Source organism: Triturus cristatus, chromosome 4_1 (assembly GCF_964204655.1).
Source record: "Triturus cristatus chromosome 4_1, aTriCri1.1, whole genome shotgun sequence".
In the NCBI taxonomy this organism is placed as follows: domain Eukaryota; kingdom Metazoa; phylum Chordata; class Amphibia; order Caudata; family Salamandridae; genus Triturus; species Triturus cristatus.
Window position 1 is genome coordinate 82,971,563 of NC_140585.1, and position 16,313 is coordinate 82,987,875.

At 47.9% G+C, this 16,313-nt stretch overlaps 1 protein-coding gene across 3 annotated transcripts in view; it reads left to right on the plus strand.

Moving 5' to 3' along the window:
* The window catches only part of RNF20 (ring finger protein 20), a 217,566-nt gene that overhangs the window by 121,162 nt on the left and 80,091 nt on the right, over positions 1–16,313 (plus strand). The gene's annotated exons all lie outside the window — the stretch shown is intronic.

Genomic DNA, 16,313 nt, shown 5'->3' on the forward strand with positions numbered 1-16,313 from the left:
CCCCTTACGTAATGTACAGCACTCCAACTCTGTTGCTTCATAGCTTGATTTGTGCTATATAGGTACCAATGCATACATACATGAAATCTGGATCAACACATTTGCTACACTTACCTAATATTTCACAATCAGCTACATAAATGTACTTATTTTAACTCTGAGGCAATTTGCTGTGGTCCTGGGCTCATCATGTGTTATTTAGCATTGCCCTGTGTGGGAAATGTTTATATGCTGCTGTAGATCACCTGCTCTGTACACTCATACCATCTAGTGTTTGTCGAGAACAATGCAAGCTGTTTTTCTTTGATGTAGAGGTTTTAATTTTGAGGTGACTAGTGAAGCCGAAACACACAATTTCACCAGGACGTAGATTGCACCTTGTGGTTGTCTTTTTCCACCTTCCGATTTGGGCCCATCGCTGACTGCTACAGGACTGTTAATGCTGTGTTGGTGTCATTTTTTTACATCAGGACACTTGAATCTACCCTCAGCGCACAAAACATTGGTGACGGCCGACCACTTTGGAATCTATTTGAACTGAATACTTTGCAACCATGCCATATGAGAATGATTCATAGCGGGAGCGTATGGAGAATGCACCTTTTATATACTGCCCTTAATGCAACAGTAATCTCACCAGCATTGGGTCTATAACCTCTGTCTCCTGAGGGACTACAAAGAATCAACCTGTTCAGCCTGTAAGGACTTCCGGTGTATAAAGACAATCTGACACAGAAGTAATCTGGGGTGGGTGCATTATAGCACTATCACATTATAGAACACAGCATCGAAGCTGTAGAGGAACCCACAGTGATAGTAAAAGAGGTGGGCCACCCTGTACTCTGGAGTCTTGGGGTGCAGAGTCCAGGTTATGCCTCTTCCCATGACTCTGGAGAACATTCTTCTTGAGGGCCAATGATGACGCGTATGCCCAATACCAGGAACACTCCTTGGTTTTTCAGACAACACATTTAGAAGACCTTTCCTGTTGGGTTCGACCTTAAACAGAGTCTTGGCTCCAGGGCAAGAAACAGCCCAGAGAGAGCTCCAAAGAGGCCTTGGCAGTCTGGTCCACTTGCTGCCATCTTGTCCCAGAAAGCCGACCTCGAGTTCTGAAAATCTGAACTCTAACTTGAGAGCATCCTCAATGCTGAGCGAACCACCAGCAGATTTTGTCTCGGGTCACGTTTTAGCATAGCAACCTCCATCTGGTTAACATGATCCCAAAAAACGTCACCGCACATTCGAGGCGTCAATCTTAGAAGAGCTCAGAATGTATTCCAGTCACATAAAAAACAAAACCCTGGGAGCCCACACCCTCACACCCACTCTGAGCTATTCAGTCCCAGTTCCCAGACAATCTATTCGACTCAGATCAGCCAGAAGCTTGTGAGGATCTAATATCAACGGATGACACAGGTGGCACAATTATAACATTGACTGTCCAGATGACCAGTCGTTGGAGCTGTATCCCACAAAAACAAAGCTGCATGTCATGCTTCTTCTTATGTTAAAGAGCATGTATATATGGCAGGGGATACCCCTGCCAAAGAAGGCTAGCCAATTGATGCCGTAAGCAAGTGAGTTGCTGTTGTATCTGTTATTTTATGTTATGTGAATTTTTATAATTCCAGATCACCCTTTGAGGGTGTTCTGGTGCTTTGCAGGTATGTGGGCAGTCCTTGGGGGCCTTATTCTGAGAGACAGGTCTTTTGCTTCTTGTGGAATTCAAGAAAGTACGAGGACGCTCTAATGTTGTATGGGAGGTCCGGCCATGCTGTAGGAGTATTCTACGAGAAGGCATGGTATGTGAGGCACATGTTAAGTGAGAGTTCGACTGAGTGAAGGTGCTTGGTGGAATTGTATGCGGCTGTACAGGTAGGCTGGACCTGTGTTATGTAGTGCTTTGTAATTGCGGATGAGGAGCTTGAACTGTTTGCACTTATGTGTGGGTACCCAGTGTAGTTCCCTTAGGAATGGTGTGATGCAAGGCCGGCATCAGACTTTGAGGACCATTCTCGTTGCTGCGTCCTAAACAGTGCAAAGTCTTTTTGTGAGTTGGTTGGTAATTCATGCGTAGAGGGTGTTCTCGTAGTCCACTCTGCTGGCGAGGACGGCTTGGGTGACAGCTTCTGAGGTGTTGCTGGTTAGCCACTTAAATATCTTTTTCAGCCTCATCAGGCCCCTGCAGTGGCGTTAACCTGGGTGGAAAAGTACAGCATGCTGCTTGTAGTAATCCCACGGTTCCTTGCTTAAGTGCTGTGGGTGGGTCCAAGATCCATAGACCACTATACTGAGTCCGACAGCGAGTTCTCTTTTTCTGAAGATCACCACTTCTGTCTTGTCCATGTTATGTTTGAGGCAGTTAAACTTCATCCAGGTGGCCACTTCGGTAATGCGCGAATTGAAGTTGTTCCTGGTGTTTCGTGGGGGACAATATCAGTTGTGTTGCATCGATGTAGGTGAATATGTAAATTGTCAGTGTAGTGTGTACATATGATGGATGCCAGTAGCGTCATGTAGATGTTGAAGAGGGACGAGCTGACTGAGGGGCTTGGTGTAGACGGTGATCTAGTTGTTTGATGTTGCTGGATAGGTGGCCGGTGAGCTCTGGTTGGATTTTGTGGAGGGCAGAAGTGCAATCCTCCTCAGATATGTTGCTCCAGTGTCGACATTTAGGGCTAGCCATGGTGGTTCTTCTGTGGTTGGGAATGTTGATTGGTGGCGCTGCCACAAACTGGTGCATAGCCAACTGTGTTGGGTTGCTGTCAAGGTATGACAGATAACACTTGTAGGACATGGGGAATTAGTAAAGCACCTTCCTAGTGCTTTCAAAAAGCCTGGAATGGAGGTCGTACACAAAGCGAAAATCATTTATAATGCGAACGTTAGGTGCTCTCTGGACACTGCAGACAGTGCCTCTAGAGAAACTAATACCAGCATTCTCCTGAGACAAGTATTTGGGTTCTGGCATTAGATGTCTGTGTGCTGGGAACACCTGTTTCTATGGTGGACTCTGTAGGAAGCTGGGTTTCTGTTGCAGTAACCAACAGCCCCCCTCCCCCTCACCCACTTTTTGCCAGACTACTGATGAACTTTGACTCAATGTGGACTGGGTCCCTGCCAGTCAGGTTCCCAGGGCCTGTGTTCTTTCCCATAACTGTACCTTGTACCCCCATTTGTCACCTCTCTGGCCAAGGGCACTGTGGCCAGGGAAGGCCTATAAGGGCTGCATCACTTATTGTGCCACCCTTAGAGGCCTGTACCTTTATACACACACACACACACACACACACACTGCCTTTGGAGGGTGCGTGTTTTGGTGCAGCACAAAGTGAAGAGTCGACATGGCACACATCCCTGTGTGCCATGCCTATAACCCACTGACCTGGCAAAGGTCAGCCACCCCTCTAGCTGGGTGCACTATACCAGTAGTGAGGGTACATGTATATAAGCCCTGTACACCTACATTATCTAGACCAATTCTTAGACATTGTAAGTGCAGTAATACCATTAAGAGTATATGGTGCTGGGAGTTTGTCATTACTAACTTCACAGCACCAGAATGGCTTTACTGAAAACTAGGAAATTTGGTATCACACTTCTCAGCACATTAAAGGTACACTGATGCCAATTTGGGATTTAATGTAAAATGCACTCAGGGGGCATCTTTGAGATGCCCCCTGAAAAACGACCAGCCTCTGGTGGGTTCCCTAACTGGTACACACCAGCATGCCTCTACGAGACATGTTTCTGGACCCTTGGAGTGGAGCCTTCGCTCCCTGAGCACAGAAACAAAGCCTTTCCTGGGCGGAGGTGTTCACACCTCCCCCACGCCAGGAAGAGCCATCTGTGGCTTGGAAGCTTCAAAGGCCTTTCCGCCTTTGTAATGCGACCCCCTCCCCAGCCTCTTCTGCTATCAGGAGCAGGCCTCCTTCCTGTCTCCCCTTCTTTTCGGCAGGGACAATTAGCCAGCTCAGAAGGTGTGCCCACATCTGCCAACCCCACCCCTCAGGTGGGGGAGGCGAGGTGAAGCCTACTCTTCACTGCCTGCCAGCTTGAGATGGCAGGCACTCTCCAATCAGGATTAGGGATTGTGCCCACTCTTACACGTGGGTTGAGCTCACCAAGGTTGTTGTCGCCCCTTAGGTCAGTAGTCCATTGGCTACTGACCTCGAGACCCCTAAAATGCCCCCTAAATACAGTATTTAGGGAGCAGTCCTGAACCAAGAAGACAGATTCCAGCAACCTACGAAGAAGAAGGACGAAAGAAGACTCCCCACAGAGGAGGCTGCAGAGAAGGACAGACCTGGCACCAGCCCTACCGTCCCGTCTGCAGTATCCAGAGACCAAAAGTCACCTTGTCCTGCAGCCAGTGATCTCCAGAAATCCCGGGAGGACTGACTGCCTTCATCTAAGACCAGATCTCCTGTGAACAGCAGCTCTGTTCAAAAGAAACTCCCAAGGCAGACTCTAAGCCTGCTGAGGACAAAGAAGCTCGACGCCTGGAACCACCACTGCACCATTCGCCTACGGCCCGAGTGGCCCCCCAGTCCAAGGGAGTCACAGCAAGTCCACCGTGGGCTGACTCCTCCAGGACTTCCCGACATCGCCTGCAGCCTCTGCACGGAGACCTCCCTCCCCCAACCACGAGTGGCTTGGTAAGGTGTGGGTGGCAAAAGACACCCTTGCATCCAGCCGCCCTGCGCCATGGAGAAGAAAACCCGTGGTGCATCTACACCCCTGAGCCCTCCAACATAAGCTGACATCTGAACTATGTCTTGGAACTCATAGCAAATGTATCAAGATTTAAAGGCATCTTAATTGTTCGTTCACTTTTTAAAATTATAATAACTCCTGTTCTTTGTCAGCTGGAGTCTCTGGCCAGACCAGGCCAGTAGTCCCTAAAAATAGTTTGCCCTGATAACATCTGACTCTCCATAGTGAGTATGCAAGTAGATTTTTTGAGGCCGGCTCTGAGTTGCCCTCTGTGTGTGTGTGTGTGTGTCTTAATAAATCTATTACTGGCATCAGTTAGGAGTTATTAAGATAAGGTGTTTGATACCAAACACCAAAGGTTTCAGTGAAGGCATCGTGTATCTTGGGAACTCATGATGACCAGTGCCTAGTACTTATAGTTAAGATAGCTTCCCTGTTCACTTGTACCATCTAGTAATTGAACTAGACAGCACCAGGGCATATTTGCTCATGCAGATATGTCCACACATGTAATATAATGCACCCTGTCTTAGGGCTGTAAGGCTTGCTGTAGGGGTGACATACATATATTAAAAGCAAAAGAAGGGGACTAGAGGGGCTTTTACTGCTCAAAGGGGAGCAGAAGGTCCAGCATAAAGGAGTGCCCGTGTAAACGTTAGATCAAAAGGAAATTATGCTGTTCCTCATGGGTCGGAATTTAAACAGTCACAAGAGACACAGATCCCATACTTCCAATGATGTGGAAATATATTGGGAATCCAAAATCTTGGATAGTAATGCCCTCACACACCCTTGCAGGTGTCATGCTTCATCATCTGGGCTGCTCCTCGTCGGGTCGGCGGTGCAATACCCGACGGGCTCCCTAAAATTAGGGGCTCTTTGGCGGAGATCTTTTTATCCAATAGCCGTATGATGATGTGCGGGTATGGGGCCAATACTGTGTAGATGAAGTGAGATAAAATAGGGTTGGGAGTGCCGAAGTAAGAGTTTTATTCTGGGGGTCTCCTACCCTAATTAAAAATATAAGAGCAAGGCACTAATCTGAGTATGATGTCTCATATAGTGTGTTCCCTTGTTCTAACAAGTGTGGGTCGACATGTTTCTCACTAATGGAAGAGTATCCGAGCGATTCTTCAGGACCAGATAATGGATGATTATCTACACATGATTTTCGTGGTAATGTTATTTACTCACTGTTAAAATGCTTCTAGGCTAATGTGTCTGGATCTACCTATATAGGGAGAAAAAAAGGTTTTTTAAAGAAATTTCTTTTAAGACAATAGCAAATGATCAGCCTAGATACCATCTCAGAGTGACTCTAATTCCTAATTAATAGCACACGTGTCGTGAAAGTTATGGTGCTAAAAACAACAATAAAAGTGAACAGGTGGTAAAACTCCACAGTGAGCTAAAGTGACTCTAAGCCCCTGTGTGGCAGCAAGGGATAGTAAAGGGTACTCACCCTAATCAGTAAAATCCCCAGGCATCATCTGTACCCGGTGGTTTGTGCATAGCGCAATGCTCCTAAAGCAATGAGGCTAAAAAAGCAGATAGAACCACTGACTAACATTTTAAACACCGATGTTATCAACACAGTTGGTCATTGGAGATGTGAAGAAAAATAAAAGCGTTAGCATTCTCACTTGTCATGTCAGTAGTCTTACTCATGAATACCAGCAGAAAAGGTAAAATGTATAGGCTATCTGAGGAAAGTATAGCGTAAAGGAGCAGCAATGGTTAGTGGCACCTTATTTATTCAAAGCGGTAAAGGAAGAAACATTAAAAAACGCCATTGACGCTGGTGTTACCAATCCAAAATGTTTTTGGAGATATAAAGAGACATGGAAAAAACATTTGGAAAAAACAAATGTCTCATTCGAAATTCCAATGATCTTACTCGTGAAGTACAAGGAAAAGATTTGTAATGTTACAGCTGTCCAATGTAAGTGTAGCATGTTCGAGGAACAACAAGGGGAGAGGGGCTAGGTTTCCTAGCGTGTTGTTAAAACTTGGTTGCTAAATCTAGGAAGTCAGGGCTTTCCTAGGACTGTAAAGACACACTCTGATCGGGTAAGGAAAGGACGACTAAGTGGATTAAAAAGGAGCGCCGGCTTCGGAAAAAAAAAACAATAGTCAGTAGTACCGGGAACAGAGGTACAAAAATCGCCATGGGTTACTTACAGAGGTTTCTCGTTACGCTGGCTTGACGACCTTCCCTGTCCACCGGGTCCGGGAGGTGTACGAGTCAGTCCCTCCTTAGTTTTTCAATGCTCATAGTACCACGTGTCGATAGGTGTGGTATAGCATGCCTGGGTTGTTGTAAGGCTCAAGAGAAGTAATAGCAGCGGCCATCTTGTGATGGCGAAAAGTACGTGGAAAGCAAGGGATGACCTTGATTATTGATGTTGGTACTAATATATTAGTGGTGTTGGTGATATCGTATACCAATATGGAGTGGTTTAATTTGACAACGAAATATAAAAAATATATATATATAAAGCGCCAGTAATCCCAGGAAAGAATTTTAGATCTCTGGGATAAGAACAGGAGTTATTCTGTGAAACATGATCATCCTGCTCATCGGTGTGATCAATTCAGTTAGTTGATAAGAGTATGTAGAACAACTAATGATTGGAGTAAATACCGCTGTATAAAAGATGCAAAATTAACGTAGTAGTGGAATAACAGCAGAGACCAAGCCCTGACGTTCAATGGAGTAATTTAAAGTAATTTAAACCAAGGCAAGGTGGAAGAATAGAGTAAATGCAACTTTTTAGATTTTAATGGAGCTCCAAGGGATATCATCATTCAACCCTCTGACATCTGAGGATAGACGGTGTATCCATCTTTGTTCCTTAGTGAATAACTGCAATTTAGATGAGTTCTGTGATGCTTCCAAAACTACCCACTTCAGGGAGTCGGGAGAGTGAGCTTTTTCCAAAACGTGAAGGCACATTTTGGTGTTACTTTTGCGGCAGCGGAAGTTGCTGCGGTGTTCTGAAATGCGGACTTTAATTGGGCGAGTGGTCATGCCCACATAGTGAAGACCACAGAGACAAGTCAGTAAATAAATACAATTCGAGGTATTGCAGTTTGTGTGTGTTCTCATTTCCCAAGTGAACGTCTCATTCAAGGTAATCGTTTTGTGTATAGAGGTGAAGGCACAGGCCGTGCAAGTACCACAGGGATAGTGGCCAACAACAGGTGGTAATTGCCAAAGTGTCCCCTGCCTGTTGGTGACTTTTTGTTTAGGTCTGGTGTTAATCAGTATGTCTTTGAGGTTTCTTGAGCGTTCAGTATGCTCCAGTGTTTCCTTAATACCTTGGTGAGTTTGTTCGAAATGGGTGTAAAGGTTGTGACGCAAGTGAGTGTTTCTTGCTCAATCACCCCTTTGTCCCTAGGTTCTAAAAGAGCCTCTCTGTTGTTGTTGCGTGCTCGTTTGCGGGCAAGTGAAATACTCCTTGGTGGATAGTCTCTTAATGTCAAGTTCCTAGTCAGTGTTTCGGATTCAGTCTTATATTCATTAACTGTGCTACAGTTCCTTCTTATCCTTAAAAATTGGCCAAAGGGCAGATTTTCTTTAAGAGCTTTTGGGTGGTAGCTGTTGTAATGAAGTAAACTGTTCCGATCCGTACTTTTTCTGTACATGGTGGTAGCTAAATGTCCTCCCTCTATTTTAATTGTGAGGTCTAAGAATGCTATCTCTATAGGTGAAGAAGTAATAGTGAACTTCAGAAAGGGATTGAGACTATTAATCCTAGCAAAAAAGTCTCTGTAGGTCTCTGAACTACCTTTCCAAAAAATAAAAATATCATCAATGAAACGTTTCCATATCAAAATATTCTCATTGTATGGATTAGAATCATGATGAATGTGTTGTTTCTCAAAGGCTGCCATGTAAAGGCAGGCCAGACTAGGAGCAAAGGTACTCCCCATGGAAGTACCTTGGGTCTGGTGGTAAATTTGGCCCTTAAATTCAAAGAAATTTTCAGTTAGCGCCAAAGTGGCACACTCCATAACAAAGGAGGGAGGTGTCAAAGATTCCCAAGTGGCAGCATGTAAGACCTCCTCAATGACCTCAAGGGTAGCCCTCTGTGGGATGTTGGTATAGAGGGCCTCCACATCGAGGGTCACGAGGAAGTCGATCTCCTGTGCTCTGGGGAACTGTTCAAGTAAACGTAGAACATCAGTGGTGTCCTGTAAGTAAGAGGGTATCAGTTTGACCAGAGGTTGTAAGAAGTGGTCACAAAACTGTGATAGTGGTTCTAAAACCGAGTCAATTCCAGAGACAATTGGTCTCCCTGGCACTGGAGTTGTCCCCTTATGAATCTTTGGAAGGATGTAAAAGTAAGGGGTCTTAGGGTCCTTTTTAATAAGGAACATGGCCTCCTTTTTGCTCAACCATCCTTGATTTTCAGCTGAATCTACCATGCCTGTGATGATGCTAGTAAAGTGTTTGGTAGGGTTATCGGCAATAGGAGTATAGTAATTCCTGTTGCTTAATTGCCTAAGGCACTCAGTGTCATAGTCATTGGTGGCCATTATCACTGTAGCTCCACCCTTGTCCGCTTGTTTAATTATGATATTAGGGTCATTGGCTAAGGATTCTATTGCCTGTAATTCTCGTTTCGGCATATTATTGAAAGGTTTCGAGATGGCCAGGGCATTCACCTCTTTGAGGACAGCTTGCTCATAGGTAATCACTTCGTTAGGTATCATCCCATTGTTAGGGGTGAAGGTAGATGGATTATGTAAACCTGAGTCGTCGTCCTCTAGGTGCTCTTTGCCATCGAAGAATGCTTTGAGGCGTACTTTGCGAAAAAAACGATGTAATTCGCATGTTTGTTTGAAGAGGTCAACTCGTGGTGTTGGGACAAAGCCAAGCCTTTCTCTAGTGCTTCTTCTTCCATTCTATTAAGTATTCTAGGAGACAAATTGACCACTAGGGTCTTTTTTGGTTGTTCGTGTGGCTCCGGGTCTCGTAGACCCTCTGTTGTGGATCCTCCCATTGGACCCGTTTTGCTTGCTGATTGCCTCTTTTTCGCCCTCGCCCTCTGCCCCAACCTCTGCCTAAAAAAGGCTGGTTCATGACCGGGGGTGCAAATTGGGGTGGGCCATGTGGAAAAAGAGGGTATTGCCAAAATGAAGGTCCCTGGTATTGTGGCGGTGGGGGAAAGGTGTTGTACCCTTGTCTCCCGCCTCTTCTAAATTGGTTTGGTTGCCAATTGTCTCCACTTGATTCGCTGTTACTCGAAGACCCTCTCCTGGTCGAATTTGAGCTAGTGTCAGAGAGGTAGCCTGTACCAGACGGTATGAAATCCGCCTTGAGGTATGGGTATACCTTTTCCTTATCAAAGCGTTTGATATCTTTTTGCAGTTTGGTAACTTTCTGCTTCATAAGATATTCTCGATGTTCTGCAATTTCATTATTAAGTTCTGATAGTCTGGTCTTAAAGCTAGGGCCGGGTGCAGCGCTCTTAAGACTACTTTCCGCCGTTTGGATACGGGTCAATAGATCATCGGCCAGTCTCTTCGCTGTATTGATAATCAAAATCAAGAGGTCCCTAGTACATTTCCAAGAGAAAAGAATTTAATTGTTAACCACCCAATTTCAAATTTCTTCAGATTAACAGAACGTTTTAATATTTTCACTTGCACATTTTACTTCTTTATGTATGTACACTTTATTAATCAGTTAATATTATTTATTTTCGAAGCAGTCGTCGACCCACTGAGTAGGTTTTGAGGACCCCCAGGGTTCCCCCGACCACAGGTTTAATAACCATTGCTCTAGGAAGCCAAAATCCTACTACAGATGTAAATGATTTACCACTCTTGTTGCAACATTCGTAAGTAACGCTTAGAGGCCTTGATGCAGGATATCATCTATTATTTAAAACATTGGCAATAAAGGTACACCTAGTCGCTGTAGCAGCATACCTACAAAATAGAGACCGCAGACAATCTTCGATACCTATGGGTAAGGCTTTCTGGAGGGCCTTAAAAGGATGCCAGCAGGCCCTTCATGGGACCTCAGCATTATTCTTGCACAGTTCAAGAGGCCTCCATTTGAGCAGTTGCACTCTTACCACTTTCCTCCGTAGCGTTTGTGAACAATAAGCACTAATGGCAAAGGAGCCATTCATTCAAGTGCACAAAGAGTGGGTTGTCCTTAGAAAGCACCGTTGTTTTCTGCCTAAGGGCGTGTCCTGGTTCCATTGACGAACCAGGTTTTTTCACCCAACATCAGTCTGTTGCTGACATAGCCTTGACCACTTTAGATGTTAAGAGCCCTTATTTATGACATTGATCATATTCTATCCTTTAGGAACCCAGCATAGATTCCTCTCCTGGTCCATTGCCTTCTTTCCTTACACGGGTGTGTACGCCTCCTCAGTGTCTTTTGGCAAAGGTGAATCCAGTTTTGGCTGAAAGGGCAGTACATGGGAAAGTATGTAACATTTGAAAGTTCAAATGCACCTACAGTCCTGGAGGAGCCTCTTCTTGTTGCTGATGCCAAATGTGTGTGGGCTTTCTGCCTTGCCCAAATGAGGCAGTTTGTTTCTGACCCAGCTGTGATGTATATCCTCCTCCGTCTGAAGGCTCCTCCTTTTCCCCTAGTCAGGGGAGTTGGCCACAACCCAGGACATGCAGGAGGGATGGTCTTCATAAATGCAGGGAAACCTACTCTAAAACAGAGGGAATTATCTTGAGACTTATCTCCAAACTCCTCCTAAAAGACCAGGTTTCAGAAGGGGCATATGTAGAGTGCATGTGCAGTATGATGGCCAACTCTAGCCCAGCCAAAAGGAGATCACCATCTTGTGAAGCCCACAAATACAGGATTTAGTATATCCCTGCTGTAGTGAGTCCTTTATTAACTTGCACGTCCCCAAACATACGACCAATATCTTTCACACATCTCCCAAACATGTGAAGGCCAAATGCCTCCACTTATGAACTCTGAGCTAATTGTTTACAGGGTATTGCTGAAAGGCAGTCTTCCTCAGGTGTAGTAGAAGTAAAAAAAACTTTGTCCCTGCCCGTAATGGTGCTACCCCATTTTCAGTCACTGCTTAGCTTGGGCCGTGGGGATAAATCCACTCTCACTCAGAATGAGGGTTCACTTCGGGTATCCCCCCTGACATAAGAGCAAACCTAAATCGTGCATGTGGAACTTCTCCACCGGACTAGTTCACTGAGCTCAGTGGGGGAAAAAAACAAGAATGTTCATAAAACATATTAGGGCAGGGTGGCACAGCTCCAGGGCGTTTGTGACAACATTACTAAAAAAGACAAATGTGTTTGTAGCTCAAGTGAATCAAAAGGTGTTAACATCACCCCACTCTGGGTGCAAACTTGCACACGACACATGCACAAATGAGCTGTTATCATTCTGTGTACTGTTTGTTATATTCGAGTATTTTAACACATAGCCTTGCATTGATTGCATAAACATACCCAGATAAAGTACTTAGGGAAGGGATTTTGCCTGAAGTAAGACAGGTCGAAAGAAGGATTCCTTCTTTGGGGTTTGATGTCTCTAAAGTATCTCATGCTTGGAAATATGCATAATAAATCTGAAATGAACTATAATGAGCTGCAGGGTTATAACTTAATGGGAAGATGTGCTTCCTGAGGCCCAATAGGGTGTACACAGAGTAAACCGAATCGAGGCAGTGCAGCTCATCATGTATCAGTGGCAAGGGCTAACATAAATGGTCTGTAATGGAACAGAGGGAATTCTATGCCTGATCTTTGTCTGCGTGTACAAATTATCTAACACTTGTTGTATTTGTGCTCAAGAGCCTAGAGGCAATATTGTAACATTGTGCAACAGGTGTGAATGAGCTGAGTTTGTTGTATCAGATACCGCAGCTCAGGGTGCATGAACAGGCCACGGCTGAGGAATTGTCTGTTTGCGGTTGGTTGATTTGCTGCCTGAGGCAGTGTAGCTCATGGTGTCTGATGAGGCCAAGGCCGGGGAGTTAAATTACGCACTCCACAGCCTGATAGTCTCTGTAGGCTAATAATAGATGCTGATGCTTGTATGTTATAGCAGACAGTGCAGCCCATGACCCCTCATGGACAGTGTCTGAGGTGTGTGCTTGTAGCTGGGGTTTGTTCTTTACCGGACAGTGCAGTGAATGACACCTCATGGACAGTGCTTGATGTGTGTGTGCTGGTAGCTGGGGTTTGTTGTACTGGATAGTGCAGTTCAGGACCCCTCACGGACAGTGTCAGAGGTCTGTGTTTGTAGCTGGGGTGTGTTCTGGACAGTGCAGCTCATGACACCTCACGGACAGTGTCTGAGGTGTGTGTGTGCTTGTAGCTGAGGTTTGTCGTTCCGTACAGTGTAGCTCATGACTCCTCACAGGCAGTGTCTGGGGTATGTGTGCCGGTAGCTGAGGTTTGTTGCGGACAGTGAAGCTTATGTCACCTCACGCCAGTGTCTGAGGTGTATGTGCTTGTAGTTGAGGTTTGTTGTTCCGTACAGTCCAGCTCATGACACCTCACAGGCAGTGTCTGAGGTATGTTGTAGGAAAGTGAGTTTCTGTTGCAGTAACCCCCTCACTTTTTGCCAGACTACTGATGCACTTTGACTTGATGTGCCCTGGGTCCCTGCCAATCAGGTTCACAGGGCCTGTGTTCTTTCCCCAAACCTAACCCATTTGGCATCTCTGGCCACAGGTCAGCCCCTGGTAAATGGTACCACAGGTACCCAGGGCTCTGTGACCAGGGAAGACCTCTAAGGGCTGCAGCACTTATTGTGCCATCCTTCGAGGCCCTGTACCTTTACACACACACACTACCTTTGCAGGCTGCTTGTTTTGGTGCAGAACAAAGTGAAGAGTCGACATAGCACACATCCCTGTGTGCCATGCCTACAACCCAACAACCCACTGCCCTGGCATAGATTAGTCACCCCTCTAGCTGGGTGCCCTATACCAGTGGTGAGGGTGCAGGTGCATGAGCCCTGTACCCCTACAATGTCTAAGTCCATTCTTAGACATTGTAAGTGCAGTACTGCCATTAAGAGTATATGGTGGTGGGAGCTTGTCATTACGAACTCCACAGCACCACAATGGCTACACTGAAAACTGAGAAGTTTGGTATCAAACTTCTCTGCACATTAAACCCATTTAAATGGGATTTAAAGAAAAATGCACACAGAGGGCATCTTAGAGATGCCCCCTGAAAAACTACCATCCTCTGGTGGGTTCCCTGACTGGTATACACCAGCCTGTCACCTCGAGACATGTATCTGATAGAGACCACAAGCCGCAGATTCCTTAACATAGAATTATCCCCAGGCGTGAGACTGGACCCGGAAAACTTTCTTGCCCAGCATCTCTGCACGCCGGGGGGGGGGGGCGGTACCACGCGACTCCGCCCTGACGTCATCCGTGGGCGCCCCATCCCGGCGAGCTGATGTCAGTTTTTCTTCTTTTCCGTGTGCAACGCGGATCCGGATCGTGTTCCTGGCCTGTTTCCAGGCCTTCATTTTACGCTTAGCGTTTTCTTGGGTACAGTGTGCGAATGCCTTCGGGCTTCAAGACGTGCTCGTCTTGTGCGCGCCAGATGTCGGCGACGGATCCTCACCCCATCTGTATGTGGTGCTTGGGGGAGCACCACGACTCCACGGACTGCGAAATGAAGCTGAAGTCCCGGCGGGAGTTCCGGATAAAACACCTTTCGACCCGCATGTCCAGGTCGGCGTCGTCGCTGCGTCCGTCCCCTGCTGAGGGCTTCAAGAACCGCCGCATCTGAAAGAAACACGTTAGTTAGATTCCTCACCTTAGAATATCCCCAGGCGTCAGACTGGATCCGGAAGATTTTTCGTCAGCAATACCCCTTGCGCGTCGCTAGGCTTCGTCTGCGGCTCCGCGTCCATCGTCGGCGTCGTGCGCCGGAATGACGTCGTCGGAGTACTTAGACGCCGTCCTCGCGCGCTGACGTCAGTTCTTCTTTTTTCCGCGCCAGTAATCGCAGATCCGGGAGAGCTACCCCTTTAGTCACTTTTTGACTAACTTTTTTTCGATCCTTTTTGATCTTGTCTCGACTCCGGTGCCGGTAGGATGCCTGGTTTTAAAGCCTGTGCTGACTGCAACCGCTTGATGTCGGTTACGGACCATCACCGCCGGTGCCTTTACTGCTTGGGCCTCGACCACGACGCGGAGTCGTGTTCGGTCTGCAAGGCCCTGACCTCGAAGGCTAGACGGGAGCGGTCCCGTTAGCTTCTCGAGCTTCGCCACTCGGCTCCGCGCCCCTCTCGATCCCGGTCCAGGAGGAGGTCCAAGGATCGGTCGCGGAGCCGCAGCCGACGTCATCATCGCTCGTCTGGCTCCAAGTCTTCAGGTAAGTTGAAGCACTCCAAGAAGTCCAAGAGGCGACACCGCTCTTCGGACTCCCCTCGCCGGTCGCGCGACTCGGCCGAGGGTCAGGGTGGTTCCACCCCTGCAGCTCCAGCGGAGCCGCAGGCGCCGCGCAAGTCCCCATACCCGCCGGTCCCTGGGACTGACGCGACGCCGGCGGAAGTCAGTGCCTTCCTCTCGGCCATGAGGAACCTGGCTCCGCCGTCGACACCCGCTGGCACGCCTTCGGGCCCCGCGGACCCAACTGGGCAACCTTGCCTGCCGGCGGCCCCGGCGCCGTCGACGGCTCCGGCCTCGACGCCGCAAGTGCCCGAGGGACCCGTTCCCGAGTCCCCGCCGACGCCGGTCGACCTCGTCACGCCTCCTCCGCCGGCGTCGACACCGGTACCACCTCCGACGCCGACTCCGCTCGGCGTCGAGCCCCAGTTCAGCCCCGCTCCGGGCCCGGCGCCGTTACAGCGTCGATGGACGCCGCGTTCGGCGCCGCTGGAGACACATTATGTCTATCGCCCGGCTCCGATCCTTCCTCCTGCATACCAGTAATCGGATGATGGGGGCGAATGGGAGGGATCCGAGGATCCTATGGCCGTTCAGGCTCAACTGTCACAGGACTGGGCAGATGAACTGGGGGAGGCCAGTGGTCTGGATACCTCTACAGACACTGGATTCATCTCTCCTCCGACTGTGGCTTCGGAGGAGGGTGCTGCTTTCTCTGTGGTGCTGCGCAAGGCGGCCGCAGCCCTTGGGCTCGAGCTACCTGCCGTGGCTGTGAGGACTAACGTCCTCACTGAGGTGCTTCAGTCTGCAGCAAGCTCCACTGAGCCTCTGCTGCCATTCAATGAGGCCCTCACTGACGTTCTGCAGGGCACCTGGTCCAATCCCTCCACAGTTCCTCCTGTGGACAGGAACGTCGCCAGGCGCCACCGCCCTGCTCCGGGCGACCCCAGTTTTCTGTCCCAACACCCTACCCCGAGAGCCTGGTTATCCAGGCCTCTACCTCCCAATCCTCCTTCCCGACCACTCCGCCGGACCGGGATTCCAAGAGACTGGAACAGTTCGGCAAAAAGCTGTTCTCCTCCCTTAGTTTGGGCCTGCGGTCTTTGAACACCGCCTGTCTTTTGGACCGTTATTCCCACTCTCTGTGGGATACGGTGGAGGACGTGCTGCCCCTGTGTCCGGAGGAGGTCCAGACACGACTTACCCAGGCTCTGGCCGATG